The following is a 20,590-nucleotide window of genomic DNA, read 5'->3' as shown; positions in this document are numbered from 1 at the left end:
CTGCATCCCTGTTGGGTTCAGTGTCTGTCAGGATGGGGCCAAGCTGTCCTGCAGATAGAACAAGGCCATCTTAGCAGTTGTCCCTGTCAATGTAAAAAGCAGGAATGAGGGAGATCCATCTGAGCTGCTCGGCGCCTGTCTTGTGATCCTGAAACCCAAGAGCCCCCCCTGACTCAGCAGGTTATTAATAACCCCCTGGCTGTGCTCCCACCGCAGCGCCTGCCAGCCCTGGCACCGCCTGGCTCTCCTCTGTGGTGAAGTGAGATGCACATCCCAGGCAAGGGCAGGAGCTCCTTCCTGCCAGCCCCCGCACCCCATGCTCACCCACAGGGCTGGGCAGGAATGGTGTGAGGCTCATGGAGGGATCTGGAGAGACCCAAGGCCTCTGCACCTCCTGCAGCACAGAAGACGCTCCTGCTGAAATCAGCCTCATTGCATCCTTGTCCCACATCTTCTGTTTTTTATGCCTAAAATCAGTCCTGGTCCAGGCTGCAGGGCAGGTGAGTTTGGCCTCCTGGAGTGTGGCATCAGCAGTGCCACCTACCCCCTCCCCAGGCTGGGACACACGGGGTGTCCCCAGGCTGCTGCAAACCCCGGTGGCGCTTGGCCCCTGTGTCTGTTTGGACAGGACAGGGTCTGCCAGCCAGTGAGCTCCCATCCGCCTCTGCTGAACCTTTTCTGTGGTCACGGCCTTTTCCTGTGCTCCTCTTCCCAGGCTTGTGAGGGCAAAGCAGATGAGCCACAGACCCCTTGGAGATGAGCTGAGGGGAAAGAATGGCCCACTCAACAAAACTGTGGTGATGATGCAATCTGACTTTGGTCTGTTCCACAGGGAGCACCCGGGCTGCAGGCAGCTTCCTGGGGGTCCCTGAACGCTGGTGGTCCCTGCCAGCCCTGGCGAGCACAGTCCACAGAGCTGCCCGGAGTGGGCTGTATCACACCCCCATCCCCACCAGTTACACGAACTCAGCAGAGCTGCGGGGTGATTTGGTGTGAGGTGAGTCCGGCTGTGTTCACCGGGGCTGCTGCTCGCTAGCCAGGTTCATTAGCACTCCCAGGGCTCTGAATAGCAAAGTGTAGGCACCCACAGCACCAAGAAAAACCCACTCCCGCGTGGCAAAGCGTGCACTCCACACCTCGGCCGCCTCTTTGAGCCCCAGCCAGGGGTGCGAGCCCAGCGTACCGCGGGGTCCCTGGGCTGTCCCCCCGGCACAGAGGATGGAGATGCTGGGAAGGGGCTGGCCGCTGCCGGGGGCCACCCTCCGAGCCCCTCGGCCACCGGGGCACGTAGCAGCCAGGACTGGGGGCGCTGGGGAGAGCGGGGCTCGCCCGCCGGCGGCTCCAGGCTGGGTTTGTCGCTCCATCTAGTGGGGACGCGGCGGGATGTCGCCGCTACCCCGGGCAGCCCCCGGGACGGCGATGCCCCGGGCCCTGCGATTCCTCCCCCCGTGTCCCGGGAGCTGCGCCTTGTTCCCCCATCACAAGGCAAAGTCCCGTGGGAAGTTACACCCCGAGCCATGGGGCCGTTCGCGAAGGGAGCAGGGACAGAGGGGCAGGAGGCGGATGGAGCTTTTGGGGCTGATGCTGTGTTTTCCTGAGCACAGGTAGTTAGCACCCACTGAAATATTTCAGAATTGTGTTAATAATTAAAGAACTCAGAAGGGGCCACGTGTGATCTCCTGAGATGGAAGGGACAAATGTAATCATGAGGAAAAAAAAACACTCACTGGAGAGTTATTTCATGAATTCCCCAAGAAAAAGGAAATGCTGCCGCTCCAGAGGTATTCCAAACAACGGCCTTGGCTTCGGGGCTGTGGAAGTGCATCCTGCAGCCTGTTAATTGCAGTTACCATTTCTGTCTCTGCGTGTGTGCAGGATTCACAGCCTGGCTGGGCTGTGATCATCCCATCACTGATCAGAGCCACCCTCGGCAGGGACAGCGAGAGCTGGCCTGTTTACAGCAGGGGCTGAAACTCTACCAAAATCCACCCATTCTCATCAGCTCCAGCGCATTCAGAAGCAGCTGATAGTTCCCTTTGTCAGGGTGAAGCAAGATATTTTTGAACTGTGAAACAGCAGCTGTCTCGCCACGCATGGAGGGCAGGAATCCGATTGTTGTGAGGGAAGGTTGAAACCATGAACCCAAATGTGTCCTTGAACTCACATCCTGACCACAGCTGTAGTTGTTATGAGAGTTTCAAGCTGGGAAGCGTAATAATTTTGTAGTTTAAATCTTTTTTGTAGTTTAATAATCTTGTAGTTTAAATTAAAAAATAATTTTGTAGTTTAGATCTTCAGATTTAGAGTGAAAGAAGTTTGATATATTTATATTATGAGTCGTCGTATGAATCTGGTTGATCTAACAGGAATGTTTGGCCTTACCCAGAAATATTCCTTGTGTTTTGAGATATACCTTGTAGGGCCCTATGTTAAATAACTAGATCCCCTTATTTGTCTTGGATTTTTTTTTCCCAACCTCTTTGAAGAAGCGGGCTTTGATAGAGCAAACAGAGGTGCTAACTGAAAAAAAAGCAGATGCTTCTATAAGTGTTTTTCTGTGTGTTTTGGAAGTGAGTGTTGTATTGACAAGACACCCAAGTCTTTGCCTGACAAAACTTTAGTGCTTGAACCTCCATCTCCCTATTTTCCCCTCTTTTCTGAATGTGCTGAAAACTCAGCATGTCACCAACAATCTCTGGAGTCTTTTGAAGAAGGTTTGTGATGTGTCTTAATTTTTTATTTTCCTTGAACCTCTTTCTATTTAAGCAACTAAGGTTGTGTGAGGGCTTCCAAATGGATGTAGTAAGAAAGGCTGGGCTTTAAAAGCTTCCTAAAGAACAGCCTTGCAGTCTTCTGAACAGCCCAGCCAAAGGAAAAAAAAAAAAAAAAAATCACTGAGCCAGGATGAGCAGGAGCAGTAGACTTCTTTTGCAGTCATGCACAAGGAAAAACTGAAGTCATGGCCGATGAAGTGCCTCCAAAATACTTGCACTATCAGGGAACTGGTATTTGGGTTTTGTTGCAAGCAAAGCTCAGTGCTCATGCCAGCTGAAAGCTATTCACTTTTCATTGGAAGAATAGTTTCTTCCTTTTAATCAGCTCTGTTTTAAATGACTTCCATTTTTAGTGCCTTAAATAGTCATTTTGGTTTGTCCTTCAGTCAGCCAGCATTTTCTCATGAAGAATGGAGTGGGTATGCAGCCTTTAAAAGGACAAACAAAAGCCTGGCAAACAAACACTTCCATCGCATCTTGTTTTCATACAGAGCCTGCAACTCCCATGGGCTGCAAAGGAATAAAAATCAACAGCCTCTACCTGATCCAGCAGCTAGAAAAAGCAGTAAGTAATACAATTATAACAAGTACTTCAGTTTGGAGTAAAGGCCAATATTCCAGGGTTTTCATGCTATTTTCCCATTCCCAGTATTTCATACTCTATTTCAGCTTAGAGAGGTGAGAGACTCCAGCTTCCTCTCTCATCAGAATACCTCTTTCTTCTTAAAAAGCATCTCTGTTGATACTAGGTCTTAAATGAGAGGGGGAGAAATCTTTTATATTTGAGACCCAATGTCCCTTTGTTCGATTTGAGCTCTGGCTTTCAAAATATTTCCTTATATTTGGATAACACAGCCTCATACGTGGGATTACAGAGAGCTGCCAGAGCTACTCATGTCTTCTCTCCCACCTCTCAAATATGACAGCTCAACTCTATTGAGTTCTTGCTGACTGGGTTTTGGGTCCTAAGGCCCTGCTCACTTAGTTGCAGGCTTGAATTTCCCTGTAGCTGTCTCAGATGAGCTAATGAAGTCAGTGCAGGCATGAAGCGTTCTTGATTTAGGCGCAACTGAATTTGAAATGATTTTCATGCTTCGGGGCATAAACAGCTCCTACCTCATGGGATTATAAAGCAGATTTTCTCATGGACAGGTTATTCCACAACTGACCATTGAGTGTTTCTCCTGCAGCACCTGATGTTGGCTGCTGTCTGAGACAGATAGAAGACTGGAAGGATTCTGACCTGACCCACTAAGGTAAATGTGTACTTTGTGGTGCCAAATGGCCTCTGGATGGGGAACAGAGAAGGATCACTTTGCTTTTTCCAAGTGTGTTGTGGAGTTCTGTGAATGACTGTGAGGGCAGTAGGGCCCTGTCCTGTGCTGCAGGCTGCCATTTACAGCTGAACAAAGTGATAGCAAAATGGCACAGGAGCACTGAGCCTGTAAATCACCCTGCTTGGTGCAAAGCAGGGGCAGGGATTGATGGATTTGAAGCAAATTTTTTGTAGAAGCTGTAGAAATAGTAGAAATTCTATTATTTCTAGGAGGCCTTATACAAAAAGGCATTTCTGTAGATGTATGTCCTGTGCTAGGGCTGTAAGTCCTCTGTAATGGGTATTTCATGTTTGGCAGATTTCTCACTAGTGGAAGGATGAAGCACACAGCAGGATTTCTGCTCTCTCTTGTAATTAGTCCTGCAAGGAGGAAGCAGAACACTCCTGAGCTTGACTCTCTTGTCCAGGGGATAATTTGGTAAGGACTCTGGAACAGGTGAAAAATCAGAGTGGGTGAGCTGTTTTTCCAGAACAGATCCTGCACAGAGCTTTGCACTAAATTCCATCCAGTTGAAACCTGTTCTTCAGTCTCTGCCCAAACTGCTTCTCATTGTTGACACTCCTCCCTCACAGTCTATTGTGGGTCTAATCCTACCAGCTCTCGCTTTACACCAGTTGTTTTGATTTATACCTGGGCTGGTGAGAGGTGGTGCAGGTCTTTTAAAGAGCACCAGAAGAAATTCCTCATCCTGTGCCAAGGTCTGATCCATGGGTGTCCCCGTGAACCACATGTAGCTGTGTGGGTGTAAAGGAGCCACACGCTCCCTTGTGGTGGCAGAGACAAGTTATGTCCCCTGACTATCCAGGTTGTACCCAGCTTTGAACAGTGAGGGGGTGGAAAATCTAGCCCTAATGCAGACCTGAGCCAGACTTGCAGAATTCCAGAGCTGGCTCTGGCGCACTGCTGGGCACAGGTGGAAAAGCCAGGAGCTTGTGGGCACTGCAGTGTACACACCTGGTAATGAACGGACAATTGTCTTTAATTTTTTTACTTTGGCCTTGTGATCGCCACAACAGTTTGCATTTTTTTTTTTTTTTTTTTTCTTTAATTGCTCCATCTTTTCCCTTGGCCTTGGATCGTTGCCTTGGAGATGCACAGGAGACCTTCGGAGAACTGCTTATTACAGCAGCAGGTGTGGATAGTGCTGACCTGGACAAAGCTGTGTGAGTCACCTGCTGATGGTGGGGGTTGTAGGTGTCTGCATGAGTCACTGAAAGTGAGGGGATCCCACATTCCTGATCTCCCAAAGGGAAATGTTCATGCCTTCGGGTGGCTTCCTGTGACTGTGCACCTGTAGCTGCTCCTGTGGAGGACAGTGAGGTTTGCATGGGCAGGAAGCAGGTTAGGAGAGCTGTTTGTATGTGTGTGTACTTGTCTGACCAATGGAGAAAGAACGAATTGAGTGGACCAGACTAATGGCCCGGCTGCCAGTGAGTTAGTGGGAGCAGGAGTTTGGGAATGTTGGTGAGGAGGGTGGGAGAGAAGTGGAGGGCACTGGCCTCCTGTCTTTGGACAGGCAAAACATTTCTAGAGAGATGAGATGGGACACCAAAGGGACAGGAGTGGTGTAATACTCTGATATGCAGAAAAGGACATCTGACAACCAGATGATGGTTTTCAGCAGCACTGGTGCATCTCTTGGTAGCTCAGTGCCTGGCAACTTCAATAGCAGTGCAGATGAACTGTAGGAACATCCCATATGGTCCAGAAAGCTGTTCGTGCATTTCTTCCCTCTGCATTACTCTTGATGACTGTTTGAGATCAGACACATCTCTCATGAGCAGTGATCTGGGTGCCTGGCCTTACGCTGTTCCTGTAACGTGGAAAGAGGTGGGAGCTGTTCCTCCTGAGGCATTGCCTGCACCAGGCAAATGTGCTGCAAAATTCCTCTAAAGCCGCCCACCCTTCATGGGCAAGGGCATGTGGGGTGACAGCATATGCCTGGTGACCCATGAATAAGCTAAAGAGTGCATTTGCATGAGACCAGCAATTTCCCAGGTGCTTGTCCCATATATATAAATAAATGTATGTATGTGTGTGTGCACAATTTTTCTGACCTGGTGGACAGTCCCTAAGAAATTAATGTGTGTACTGGCAGTCTGGCCTTCTGTCACCACATGTCACACTGACAGATACCTGTGTGTCTTACAGAACAGGGAAGGAGAATTAAAGAGAGGCTGCTCTGTCCTTGCGTGCAAGGAGACCACATCTCCAAAGCCATAAAAGATCCACTGAGCAGAGGAACTGCAATTTGCAGTAAGCTTTACAACACCATCTTTAGTGCCAATTTTTTGCCAGTGCTGCTGCTCAGGTTGTGTCGACCTGAAGCTCTTTTTGTCTGAAGCAGGGACCGTGTTTGCCAATGAGGCTGCTGGTATTTTATGGCTCTGTAGAGTGTTTTGGGAGAGAAGTGACTGCTTTGGTCTACTGCATTCATTTCCATCATCCTTAATGACAGAACAAATTAAAAGATATTTCTGGACTGAAGTCCTTCCAAGGGGCAGCTCCTTCAGGTTGCCTTTGAACCTGCTGCCCATGAAACCACGGCGGGACAGCGGCCAGCCTTCAGTGGTGTTTTCTGGTCCCTCTCAGGCTGGACAAGAATCCTCATCGGCCTGCCATTGCCCTATGGCTCCAGGGTCATACAGATAAGTGGGAAAATCTTCCAGTACCTCCTAGGAGACATCATCCCCTGGCACAGAGGGCTAAAACTGGGGTGGTTTTGGCAATGAACCCTGCAGTGACGACCCTTGCCTCATAAGAGAGATACTCCAGTCCCCCAGTCATCCTTGTTTCCATCCCCCTGGAGCCGTTCCAGCACCTTCATGTCCCTCTGAGGGGAGCTCACAGAATCAAAGATTAATTGAGGTTGGAAGGGACCTCTGGAGATCAATGCAGGGTCACTTGGAGCAGGTGACAAAGGAATGCGCCCAGGTGGGTTTGGAGTGTCTCTAGAGTGGGACACTCCACGCCCTCCCTGGGCACCTGTTCCAGAGCTCTGCCACCCTCAACATAAAGTTGGGGGAAACTTTTTGTATTTTAGTTTATGGCCATTGCTCCTCATCCTGTCACCTGGCACGACTGAAGAGAATCTGGCACCATCCTCGGGCACTCCGGGGAGATTTTTACATGGATTGCCGAGATCCCCTCTCGGCTTTCCCTTCTCCAAACAAACCCGGCCCATCTCCCGCAGTGTCTCCTCATCAGAGAGATGCTCCAGCCCCCAAATCCCCTCGGTGCCCTCCACAGGACCCTCTCCAGCCGCTCCTTGTCCCCCTGAGGGAGCTCCCCCTCAGCGCCGCCCCCGCGCTGCCGGCGGCGCCCTGCAGGTGGCGCTGCGCGGCGGGGCCGGGCCGCTACGGGAGGAGGGGGAGGAGGAGGAGGCAGCGAGTGCCCGGATCGGCCGCAGCCGCCGCCGCCGCCCCGCGCAATCCGCCGCCATCCGCCGCGCCCCGCGCCCATCGTTCCTCCGCACCCGGCTCCGCAGGCACCCCCGGCTCCCCGCCACCACCACAGGTGGGTATCGGGGGCCGGCGGCGGCGGCGGCCGCGGATATTCGGGGCGGTGAGTGGGGCCGGGGGGGAGGAGGAAGGGGGGAGGGAAAGGGAAGGTGGGACGAGGCAGCGCTAAAATGGAGCCGGAGCCGGTGGCTGCGGCACTCCGCGGCCTTCCCGGCTCGGGCGGGTCCCCCGGGCGGGTTGGGGGGAGACTCGCCCCGATTTCGCTTTGCTGTAGCCGCCGGTGTTTATTGTGCGAACCGCCCCCCTTCTCCCTGCGGGGCCGGGGCCGCCGTGGGGCCTGGCCGGGCCCATCCTCGGTGGCGCTGGCGGAGCCGCCCGGGCTCGGGGCCCCTTGTCCGGGCTCCGGGGCCCAGGGCCGAGCCGCCCCCGCCCCGCTGCGCTCCCCGGCGGCTGCAGCCGGGGCGGGGGGCTCCCCGCCGCAAAGGCAGGTTGTTTTTTTTCGTCATCTGGAGTGTGACACAAAGATATTTTTGTCGCGCCGTGTGTGTGTGTGTGTGTCTCAGCAAAACAAGGGGGGGTGGCATCCAGAAGGCTCGGCCGGTTTGTTATTGTGCTGGGAGCTTTACAAAAGGGCCGCGGAGGCCGAAATGCGGCTGGGGCGGAGGGGGAGCGAGGATGGAGTTTGTGCGCTGGGAGAGCTCGTTTGGTAGGTTTGGAAAGATGTTTTATGGCTTTTTTTTTTTTTTTTTTTTCCAATAAGGAGTTTCTCATTTGTGTGTGGGAGCAGCTATGCTGCAAGCTGGGTAAACCCTAATGCGGGTCCTGGGACACGTGCTGAGCATCTTCTCCGGGGGGTGGTTTTAGTCGTGTTGGTTGTGAATTTCGAGTTTTTTTCTTTACAAAACCCCTCTTGATCTCCAAAGCCGTAAGGCGTTTGAACGAGCTGAGAATTGCGGGGTTTGTTAGGAAAGTTGTTTTGTTTGGTTTCTGTCTTCTGGATGTGCAAAGGGTGAAATACTCATCAGATAGATGTTCATATATTGATGTTACTGGTGTTTGGGGTGGTAAGGTACAATAAACATAAACGTTTAGGAATTTAGTAGTTTTGTTTCTTTCTAGGAACAGGTACAAAGTGTAAGCACATTGCAGTGTCTGCATCATCTCCTAGGGGGGAAGGTATCCCATCCCTTCTAGCACTGAATCCGGGTTTATAGTAGAAGTTTTAGTTTTGTTAAGCCTTGTCTTACAAATTCACTAGAGACGTCCACTGGAATGGGCTCTTCCATGATGGATAAATAGCTGTCTTGGAGAGCCCAAGTTTGGAGAATCAATTTCTGATTAGTAGGTTTCTCAGATATAAACTGGCCAGGACGTTACTTTTGTACTTGTGTTTTCCATGTTCAGTGGTCACTGGGGTAGCAAAACACCAGTGTTCTAAAAACCTACTGCTCTGAGCCAGAGACTGGGGAGTAAGGTCACCTGGAAGAGGTAGGGAGGCTAAGGCCATATTCTGAAAGTGGAATTTAAATAGAGGATGGAAAGTGATGTTTTCAGGGGGATTTCTGACTGAAAATATGAAATAGTTACATGCATTTTTCACTCCCATTTAAGCATTGTAGATGAGCCTAGGTTTTATCAGGAGCTCATCTGTGGTCCATGAGATCTTTGTGGGCTCATCATGGTGTCTTTTGGGCCTCTGGCTTAAGAAGTTTTTCCTAGTTAGCAGAATATTTTGGGGTTACAAGAAACAACAACTCTCCCATAATGTTTTTTCTTAAAATTTAAAAGTTCAGATAAAAGTCATACTCAGAAAAATTGCAGATACTGTTTGGAGTTGCTGCTTTGTTGTTTTTGCAAGCCAGTGTAAGTACATCTGCTGTTAGCTATATTTTGATTTTGTGCTTAATTTGTTGGGTGCCTTGAGTACACATTGATTTACTTTTTCTTTGTTCATTAGTCTGATATGGTTTTCTGCATGTTTGAGTAAACTAGGTATCATACATTTGAGGATGCTTTCAGCAGTCTTCACTGTTGAGAAAACAAATTTTTACATGATTAGACAGATACTTTTCTTAAAAAACAACAGAAATTGAACCACATGTTTGGTATGGCTTTCCAAATTTGTCATTATATAGTGCCTTGGTGCCTTGTTTTTTCTAAATTCGGAGAATTTTTCTTTGGTCTTACAGTGCATTTTTTGGATGCACTCTGAGCTTTTCTTTTCTTTTTTCTATGTGTGCATGAGAGCTTAAAAGGGCAGCCCAGCCAGCTGGCTGAAACTGGAAAAGTGAGTAAATAGTCCGTAAAGATGCTGGAAGGGACATGCAGCGTTTAAAAGTATTTTTATTTCAATAAGTGAGTAATATTCCTAAATATTTTGTATTAAAGTCATTTCACTTCGTAGTGACATCTTAATAAAACCTTTTAATAAAGCTTTGTGTAAAGCCTGACTTCAAAGGCTGATTTATTTGAACAACCTCCTTAAAGGCAGTGGTGGCATTAGAGGCTGTGTTTGTGTGATGCAGCTCCCCGTGGTACCTGAGTGATGGTTCAGAACAGACAGCCCTCAGTGCCGTGTGTGTGTGTGTGTGTGTGTGTGTGTGTGTGTGTGTGTGTGTGTGTGTGTGTGTGTGGCTCCTCTCCTGCTGGGGTCACACCCGAGGTGTGGCTGAGGAAAACAAGGACCCTGAGCTGTGCAGTGCAGCCTGTGAGATGATCCAGTACGGAATTACCTGCCTGTTCAAGAGTGCTTCTTGCTCAAGGCCTTCATTGTTCCTACCTGAGTAATTGAAAGTATTTAAGGGCAAGCTGGGCTTGGTTTAAGGTTTAAGTGCTGCTGAAAATAATAGTAATTTTTTTTTCTTTTTTTCTTTTTTTTTTTCATTTATGGTAGTAGTCTATAAAGAGATTTTGTTCTAGTGGCATTTCCACTTAAAATTGCATGTTTTCACGTTTGAGGAAAAGAAGCAATATGAGCAGGAGAAACTTAGTGATACAGGATGGTAACTTTAGGAGAGGGTTTATTCCAAGGGCTGGACCTCTCTGGTTCCCTGTTTCTTTTTACTGCATTCCTCATTTATTCTGCAACTTGTCACTGAGCTGTTGTCTCAGTATCAGACCTTGCTCTTAAGCTGATCCTGCCTTGTTAAGTGGGTTTTGTTTTTCGTGTGTCACTGACTCATTCTCCTAATAGGTTGATAATTTCACAGCTCCTTATCACTAATTTCTCATTTGGAGCAGAAGAAATACAAGGGTGGTTCTGTCAGGTACCAGACAATGAGGTGAGAGCACAGAACAGGTAAAAGGCTGGGGAGCTGCAGCTCTCTCCATCACAGAACAGCCTTTTATAACTTCTGAAAATAAGTGACTTCGTTGCCAAAGGGAAAACACCCTCTGAGGATGGGTTTTGCACGCATCTGGGTTGGTTAAAATGTTTTTCCTTCCCCCCACAAGGATAAAATGGGGCTAGAGCAGCACATTGCATTATATTCAGCCTCAGTGAAACATAGCTTGGCCTCATGTTCTGTTAGTAACTTGTACTAGAATTCAGGATGTTCCCTGCGTGCACATGTACTTCTTGTGCAAAAGTAGCAGAGCAGTTGGAGCTTATGGGCTGTTTATTTCAGAGCAAAGCTGTTCAGATATTGATCTGTGTAGCTGTAAATCCTAATCTGTTTTTTTATCTGGGGGCATTTGGACTATAACTGAAGTGGACTGGAGGCTGCTTTAGTAGCCCTGTGCTGTTCTGTAATTCCCTGTGGCATTGGCTGGTTGTGAAGCTGCTTGTCCTGCCATGCTGTGGGGGGGTGTGAGGACAGGTGTTAAAAGGTGTATATGCAGTTCTGCAGGGAGTTATTTAACTTGCAGCCAAAATACAATGTCTGTGTTTTGATTCCAGCAATTAAATTTTCAGCAGTGCTAGTGGGCTGGAAGGGGTGAGAAGGGGTGGAAGTGGGGAGTGAGCTCACTGTTCCATCTTTAGGAGACTTCAGCTATTAATTTGTGGGGGACTGATGAAAAGTCATACCTTGGGTGAAAGGGAAGAGATAATGACCAGGTTTGAAATGGGCGGCTGAGCCCATTAGGGATTAAGTGTGAAGAAATACAGGGAAAAAAGAACAAGGAAGAAAAGGAGGACTCACTAACAACCCTGTAAGATCTGGCCAAGAGGCCCACTCAGTTGGACAGTAGTATCTCAGATGTCTGCCAGGCTTCAATTAGCAGCTGGGAGCATTCTCAATGGCCTTGGAATTCAGGTGGGTAGCACTTAAGAGGAGTAAACGACCGAGTATTTGCTCAGTTAGCACCCTCATTCAAGAGGTTTGGTGGAGGAATCCTTCCCAGATAGCCACTGAGACATTTAAGATGGGAATTGTTGTGATGGTGCTCCAGGGAGTGAATAGAAACAGATTTGAAGAGCTTGCACTGGAACTTTGCCTCCCCCAGCCACTTATTGTGTGGGAATAGTGATTTTTTTGGAAGAGTTCTGCTGCGGGGTGAGTTCTTCAGCTCTTCCTACCTGTATGTGGGCTGGGAGACTGCACAAAAGCCTGAAGTGAGCTTGTTCAGAGTTGGGAGTGGGCTGTGAAGCAGGCAGGGGAGTAGGGACATGTTCAAGAGATGCTCCTTCTTGGCTTCAATAATAACTGTGGTTTTGTTTTATCCTTTATTTAAATAACCAAGCTTCAAGAACCGTCATTCAGAACCAATTTCATGTGATCTTGGGTGCTATTGTGGTGTTGGTGTTCTGCATCTGAGCTAAGTGTTGCCTCTAATGATGCCTGTGATCCTGTTGCAGTGAAAGCAGTGTATGGGGTGGTTCATTTAGGAGGTGTTTGCAGCATTCCCCAGCCCAGCATGCGAGGACCTGCTCCTCCCTGAACTCTGGAGCAGGGCTTCATGCTGCTGCTGGCCTCACAGCGTCAGGCAGGTTGTGTGATTCAGAGGGTGGTTTTCAGCCCCAGAAGGTGGGAGATGAAGGCTCTATTTCTTGCTCTGCCACTTAGCATAGCTGCAGAGTTCTGCGGTGTCGTTTTCCTGTCTGGAAAATAGAAATGGTGACGCTTGCACACCTTGTCAGTTATGCACTGCAAATATCTATGTAAATTAAAGCATCTGTGATATGTTTTCACTTCCTGTCTGGCTCAGTGTAGTCCAGATGTCCTGGGCATAGTCCGAGTTGCTTAGCTCTCCAGAAAACCTAAAGCTTCTTTCTTCAGAGTACTGAACCACAACTCATGTTGGGTGCTTTCTTACCACTTTGTACCTGTGTCCTTTTCCCATCACATTTCTCTTAACATTCTTGGCACCAATTTGTCCTGCAAATGGCTCCCATGAATATGCTTCCTGTGAGGAGAATCGCTGTGCAATGCTGCATTGCCCTGGTGCTGTTCCGATTGGGGACCTGGAAGACTTCCTTGGAGGCTTCAGCCTCTGCAGTGTTTATGAACTGCAGGGTCTGCTTGTCATCTTATTAATGGCTTGAACCAGCTGCATCAGTCTTTATGGCTGTGGGAATTGGGAGAAATCTGACAGAGAAAGAGCTTCAGTTCTTGCCAGGGCAGCTTTGTGCCCTGCAGCATGTACCTGCCAGGGGAGCTCCCAGCAGTGCCTTGGGGAGGAGCAAGGCCAGAGGAATCTGCTCAGCAGGCGTGTGAAGGAACCTCTCCCTTGCTTGTGCAGTGAGGGATTGACATTTGCTGCCTGCTGATCAATAGCATTGGGTTTTATCTCTTCATAAGGAAAACCTTCTGTGCATAATCTTAGTGGGAGCTGAGACCCTGAAGTCAGCAGGCAACTTGAGAGAGTGGTGTTACCAAAGTCCAGATTTTGTTGTGAGGCTCATCAGGCACAGGGTAAACATCCACATCCCCATTCCAGTGTGATCCTTCTTGAGACCGGAGAGAAAACAGAGCAGCTTACTCAACAGCTGATGGCATTTGTGTGAAAGAGCTGTTTCTGAAAAAAAGGACTGTTAACCCAAAGGACTGCCAGCTTTGCTCTGATTTCATCTCTTGGAGCTGTGACATCTCTGCTTTTCTCCCTGCTTGCCTGCAGTAAAATTTATGTTCATTGCTGAGAGATGGAGTAAGTTGCTGGGCCTGGGACCTGGTGAAGGATTTGTGAAATGTCTGACAGAGGAGCATTCTCCAGTGGCCAGTGGTGGCCTTGGATGATGGATAGTGCTCTCCAAGATGAGCTACACCTGGTGGTTTGGAGTCATATGTTTGGGTTCTGGCACTGGCAGGCTGGGTGTTTCACCTATGCTGCTCTTGCTGTGTCTCACCTGGTTATGTGGATATCTTGGCTGTGATGATTTTTAAAAGTCTCTGTGGCAGAAGTATCAGGCCTAAGGGACTTCAACAACCTTTACGTGCAGCAGTGTTTATTTTTAGTGGTGGAAGAGTCTTTGCTTTCACCTATCAGACCTAAGGTGTGGTGCAGTGCCTGAGAACAGTTTGTGCTTGTGTGGGTGCATCATGCCCTTGTGGGCTCCTCAGGAGCAGTAGGCAGGATTGGCTGCACTTTCGGTGTCAGTGGACAGTCTTTTCCACTGGAAGGGAGTGTTGACATGGCAGGTGCCATGCTGCTTCAGTGCATCTTGGCACACAGGTTTGGGTGGCTGAACCAGGCACCTGAGTTCTGGAACTTCTTGCTGTCTATGATCTTAGTTGAGCAAACTGTTCCTCTGGCTTGGACTGATAGTGCCAGTCCTGTTACCATCAGGAGATCCCCGCCAGCTACTCACAGTCTGTTATTGTTGCTCAGATACCTAAATGCCCAATTTACCTTACAGTTCAGCTGAATGTTGCCAGGAGCTTTCTGAACAAGTTTTGCCAACAGAGCATTATGCCAGCTATTTCTTTTGTATTTGGATTTAAATTGCTTGCTTATGATCAGCCTCCTTGTTTTGGTCTTGAGGGAATGGGATGTTGTACCTGTGTGTTACCCCTGGACACTGAGATCTCAGAGGAACTTCAGCAGGGAAGAGTAGAAGGCAGAATATTTTGGAGGCTGGGGGTCATGTGTTTCAACTCTGATCCTTGGTTGTAGGGGAGCCAGACTGAAAGTACAACTCTTAAGGGTAAAGGTTGCACTTGAATATGAGCCTTATTGGGGAGGTCACTTTCCTCTTGTACCAAAGAGGTTGGAATGTGGATCTGTTGAGGCCACAGGTTATCCTTGTTGAACTGAGCAGTTTTGTCCTCCCTAGGTTTTTCCTCTGATATGTGTAACAGCAAAGAAATAGGCTCTTCTTCAATTTGTGCTGTGCCTTGTCTCCTTTAACACCTTCTGGGCCTGGATGAGAGGGTAAGGAGTGTAATGTTGGTAGCTGGTGCCTCCAGGTTGTTTCACATGAGACACCTTCCTGCTTCCCTGCAGATTATGAAAGCCCTACAGCACTTCCTCTTGACTTGGAGATAAGGTTATACCTTCCTGACAAACTGGCACCAGTGGGTCAGTTCCTTCTCGACAGCATGGTGGGGCAGATGGGTGAAACTGGCTGTTTCTGTGTTGTAAACAGACACTCCTTTCAAGGGAAGAATTAACTGCACACCTTGGGTTTTCTGTTGCTTTCAAAAAGAGGGGGAGTTTCATGAGCACAGGATCTCGTAAGTACTTTCTGTGGGCTGTGGACCAGCCTTCTGATTGTCTTTTTTTTTTTTTTTTTGCTCTGCCGTAGTCTTGCATGCTCAGGATGAACTATTTCTTTGTCTGCATCCTCAATTACTGGAGGTCAGGGCTCCTTTCCAGGGTGTGGTATTGTCTGTCCAGCCTGCACAGAAAGGACCACAGAACTCATTAATGTTTTTGTGTAAATACAATTGCGCTATTCTCCAGATTTCCAGTCTGCTTTATCTGTTTTACAGTAAGTTACAATTCCAGCCTCTCTGGCTGCCTTTGCCTTGCCTGCCTTCCCAGCACTGGAAAAGCTGTTTAGCAGAGAGGTGAAGCTTCTGTATTTTAACACCAAACCTGACATTGCAAAGACCTGTTTTCTTGGAATGTGCAGTGATTCACTGATCAGTTGTGATTCCCAGCCTTGTTGGTACATTCAGAAGAGGGGGCAGCAGGTGAGCTTGGTGAATGCGGAACTGAGAAAATGAGGTCAGGTCATCAGACGGGACATGCCCTTTCTGTCCCCTGTCCCTGTTGTCATGTTTACCACTGCCTGTAGAGCTCCACAATGTGGAGTTAATGATAGATCTACTGTCCAGAAGACTCTACTCTCCTCTTCACAGTCCTGCTCCACATTTCAAGTCCCAGGAGGTTTGACTTAGAGGTGTGAGGATGGGGCTGGACAGCAGGCAAGTCCTCTGGCAGACAACTTTCAACAGTACTGCTTGGCTAACAGCATACCTCTGCAACAAATCATGGCAGATGTGATCGTGGTCTCCCATTTCCTGAGCCAAGATTCATGGGAGATGGAGAGAAGCTGGAATTGTGCAGGATTAGAAGAACTGGTAGCACCAAATATGCCTATTGAGCTAAGCAAGAAGTGTCCCGCTTGTGAATCAGGAGCTCAGTGATGAGGTATGTTATCTCTTCTCTGCACTGCAGACTCCTGACTTGCTTCTCCCTGTCTGGCAGGATTTGGTGCAGTTTTCTGGCACTGTGTTTGCTGTTACATCCAGATCTTGGCAGGGCCTTTTTCAGGTGTACCAGCAAATCTTGGCATCTCCCTCTGGCAATAATGCAGTAGAACGACAGTGAGAGGTTTGTTTGTGTCTTAGACTCTTGCTAAAGCCTCTGCTTGCTGCACATCTCTTCTGCATTGATCCCATTGACTTTGTACTTGGATGCTGATACTCTCCTGTTGCTCCCTGCCTTACTAAGCAGTTTTTCCTGGGAACTGGGTGCTCATCTGGTCCCTTCCTTGCTAGGCTCATGATCCCTGCATGGCCCAGACAGGGCTTCTGCAGGATCTAAGTGCATCTGACAGCAAGTCCCAGGCAGGTGATGACAGTGTCTCACCAAAGCCCTCCCAAGGGCAGCCAGTGGTGTCTTTCATTGCTGAGGCAGGTGGTGTTTCACAAATAGGTGGTTCTTGGTGGAACGTGTGCCAGAAGTAGTATCTCTGTGTTGACAGATAAATGTTCAGCTATGGAAGTACAAGTAAAATTGACATATGTGTGTATTTAAAGAGTGAACATCATTAATCTCCTGTAAAACCATACTGTGTTTTTTTAAAAGGTTTTGCATTGCAGGTAACATTAGGAACCACGATGTATTTCAGTTTAACATAACTCCAGACACTTTTCTCTTCTGAAAGTACTGTTTAGCTTTTCCAGCCTGTGAGTTTTTGAACAATTTGTATAAAATTACATGCCAGGAATTTTCCTGCTTGTGGAGAAAAGCCTTTTTGCTGTTGATCTCCATCCTTTTGTTTTGTTTTGGTGACTGCTGCTGTGAAGTGAGCAAGGAGTGAAGGTCTGCAGTAGTCAGGACTGTGCTCGGTGTAGAGCTCAGTGGTGTGTGAGTAGCTGAAGTGATTCCTTCTAGTATGTGTGTTACCTTTCATAAATCTGTTTGCCCTGCTCAGCTAAGGCTGGCTGACTTCCAGATACTCAAGCTCCATTGAAGTCTTGTGAATAAAGCACCAGCAGCCCAGCCTCCTGCATACATAGATTTGCAAAGAGCTTTGTGGACAATCCTGTTTGTCAGGACTCCCTCCGTTTGACTGTGTGTTCAGCTCAGGGGTTTCCTGTTGTTACCAGTGGCAGTAACTCAAGGTTTTCTCATGGGTTTTTTTTGCAGGACAGTCTTGGTAGATTCCTGCTATAACTCCAAGACTTACATGCTTGTAAGTCTTATGTCTTAAAGACATTAAAATGTCACTGTTGCTTTCTGGATTAGAATTTACCCCTTTAAAAGGCAGTTAGACAGGGTCAATGTGCAGAAATTGGATCCTGGGTGGTACGGTGTGGACATGCGTATGCCTGGGCAGTGGAGCTCTCTGCTCAAGTGCTTCTGGTGCAGTTACTTCTATCCTGGGATCTCTAATGAAACTGGTCATACTGCAGTATTTTGTGATTGCTCAGACATTCGGTGTTTTGCTGTCTGATGCTGTCCCTGGATATGGTAGGAGACACTGCAAGTCCTGAGAATGAGAAGAGCTACCCTCCATGCTGAAACTCTTAGCAAACCTTCCCCCACAGACCTCTATAAACCCAGAGGAACCTTGCACTAATGCTGGTGATGGATTTTTTATGATTTCTCTGTGACAGGGGATATTGCTTTCTTCAGGGTCAGCTGTTGGGCACAGGAACCCTGAGCACAGGTCAGAGGCTCTGCTGAGCCTGTCAGTTTTCACTTGTCAGTATCAGCGTGTGCCTTCTAGTTCCAGCTCTGCTAATAATGAGCAAGCAGGCTGGCAGTTCAGTTCTAAATGAGCCACGATTTTTATCAGAAATGGCTTTGCTCTTCAAGACTAGAAGGCCTTTATGATCCCTGCCTGGATTCCCTGCTTAGCTGTGTGATGGGAAGATAGTGCAGTGTTGTGCCAGCCTTGGGAGGCTCTGTGGCCTCTTTGAAGTGATGTGGGTGAACTGGGTGCTGAATGATCTCCCTGGCTGATACACCCTTGGAGTAGCTGGGATCTGCAGCTGGCAGGAAGGACAGGCAGCAAGGTCCTACCAGTCCAACAGCTCGGACCCAGCTCAGTGCTGCTGCAGTCTCTCAGCACAGTGACTATGGAAATTGCTCCACTTCTCCGTGGTCTTGTTTTCCCCTTTGGAGCACACACATTACACACGAACAAAGCTGTGTTTCACGTCTTCAGAGCATTGAAGAAGAAAGTAAATTTCATTTATCCAGGCAGCAGTTTTGTCTGTCCCAGAAAGTTTGACAAGGGGCTTTATCCTGACATGTCCCCAGCTCCTCTGCTGTGATGTGGGTTGTTTATTCTTCCTGAATCCTTTTAATGATAGAAGATGTAATCAAGAGGCAGCTGAGACCCGGTTACATAACCGTTGTCAGGGCTTCTCTTTGGCAGCATTGCCCTGTGTGCTGTTTGCACACTGACTTTCAGGAACTCAGGGCTTTTCTATTAACCAGATAACTCCTGAACCTGATCTGGGTAGGTGGTTTGTTATTGTTGGGTTATTTTTAAACACCTTCTAATTTTGTCTGGTTTGAGCTTTCTAAAGTTCAAAGTAGATTTTACTGCTTTTATTGTGAGGTTAGTACAGGGTTGACATGGTGTGGATAGGCCCTGAGCCAGGCTCCCTCTGCAAGGGGCAATATACCTGTAACAGCAGGTGGCTGTGCTCTTGCCAGCACAGCACCCTCTGCTCTTTGTTCTGCTCCGAGGCTCCCCACAACTCTGCCCCTTCAAAAAGCTCATTGTTCTCAGTCCAACTTGTGCTTTCCTGCCAAGTTTATGCTAATCAGTGTGTTTTCTCCCTCTCTTTTATGTCTGTCCTACTAATAAAATACGGTGCAAATGGGTAAGTGAGGGAGGAGCTGTTGTTTTCTTTGGCACATGGTGGCCATCTGAGCAAAGATGCACCAGACTGGAGCCAAAGATGTGTTTGCTACTCTGCGGGAAGAGGTGCCTCAAGACTGCCAGCCAGCCCCGTTGTGTCTGCAAAGCCTTCATGCTGCAGCCCCGTGTGGTGGTCCAGCAGAAATGCTGTGTGGGGCTTTTCGGGGAGCCCGGTGATTTTCCTGAGCATCCTGTGTATGCTGTTGTTGAATGACAGAAAACACTTCCCTTCCTCTCTCCCTGACCACCCTAGTACAGACTTCATGGCTTCTTGCTCCTGACAGACGTGGTTGAAATCCTGCAGTGCAAGTACAAATGCTGTGTAGTGCCAGGGTTATTGATCAGACACCTGCTCCCAGCAGCAGCCTTTAGATGGACTTTACTGGGCCAGTTGCAGTTGGCAGTGCATTCCCAGTCTGGCTCTATCCAGCGTGTTCACAGTCTGTGCTTTAATTTGTACATAATGTGGGATGGACTAATCCTCTTACCTGCAAATTGTGTTTGATAAGGCATCGCTGGTGGGAATGGTAGCCTTTGGTCAGATACAGTTTCTTTCAGAAAGAATGATTGCTGTCTGTTGGAAAAAGGCTTTCAGCTGGATGCGTTTCAGAAAGCGTGAGGTGTGTCAAGATCCAAGATATGTGTGTGTGTGTCTGTATACGTATATACGCACACATGTATGTAGTGTTTTGTTACTCCCAACACAGAGCTGAAACCCTAGAACGGGACCTAGCAGATGGTAAAATGAAACTGCCACCAGTTTTGGGCTTGAAGTAGAGGCTTTGCAACGAGAAATCTGGAAATCTAAATTATGTGTGAAAAGGTTAGATGAAGCTCTTAGATTTGAGGAAAATTAGAACAGCGTGATGCTCTAAAAAAAAGAAAGATAGGTCCATTGAAAGTAAGCAAAGTGTCTTTTCTGACATAAAAGTTGATGTACAGTGTGAGTATTGCATGTTTCTGCTTCATCCCAGGCTGCAAGAGCCAAAAAGTCAAAGTAAGGAGACTGCCTGCATGATGGGTGTTACTCACAGCACGTTGTGCCAGCAAAGATCAGATTGAAAAAATTAACAAACCACATCCGTTACGGAAAGTATATTTCAAGCTAAATTATGTTCAAGATTCCAGCAACAGAGGAATGTAATTTTTTGATAATGTGTTTGGAGAATTCATAGTAGAACAGCTGAACTCTGAGGCTCAAGAATCTGAATCTGGTACAGTTGAGCAGGTTTTTTCTGAATCCTTAACTTTCTTTCATGCAGCTGATGGAAAAAGGGGATTTGTAGAAATAGTTCTGTTGCCTTCCAGTGATGCTGTCAAGGCATTAATTGCTGCTATAACTGTGGCCAGTGTAGAACCATAATCTAAACATTACAAACCCAGTGCTTCGGGGGAAATGCAATGATAAATTCCAGTGTGGTATAAGATACAAAGATGCAGCACTTTCCTGGCATTTATGTTTAGGAATCCTTATGTTTAGCTGTTTATTGTCAGCCTTACTCTTTTAAACCAAGGACTTGTTGACCCCCC

At 47.9% G+C, this 20,590-nt stretch overlaps 1 protein-coding gene across 8 annotated transcripts in view; it reads left to right on the top strand.

Moving 5' to 3' along the window:
• Window positions 1-4,014: 4,014 nt before the first annotated feature.
• Window positions 4,015-20,590, top strand: part of PRRC2B (proline rich coiled-coil 2B) — a 50,163-nt gene continuing 33,587 nt past the window's right edge. For 5 of the 8 annotated variants that reach the window (XM_040083419.2, XM_040083416.2, XM_040083417.2 and 2 more), the window contains exon 1: window positions 7,534-7,675. The gene's annotated coding sequence lies outside the window, so the exon portion shown is untranslated. Of the gene's footprint in view, window positions 4,031-7,484; window positions 7,676-20,590 lie in introns of those variants that run through there. The other 3 variants (XM_058423128.1, XM_040083420.1, XM_040083414.1) reach the window with 3 other exon arrangements.

The sequence above is a fragment of the Hirundo rustica genome, chromosome 20 (assembly GCF_015227805.2).
Source record: "Hirundo rustica isolate bHirRus1 chromosome 20, bHirRus1.pri.v3, whole genome shotgun sequence".
Classification (NCBI taxonomy): Eukaryota; Metazoa; Chordata; class Aves; order Passeriformes; family Hirundinidae; genus Hirundo; species Hirundo rustica.
The sequence above is the reverse complement of the archived record's forward strand: the minus strand, read 5'-3'. Positions and strand labels throughout refer to the sequence as shown.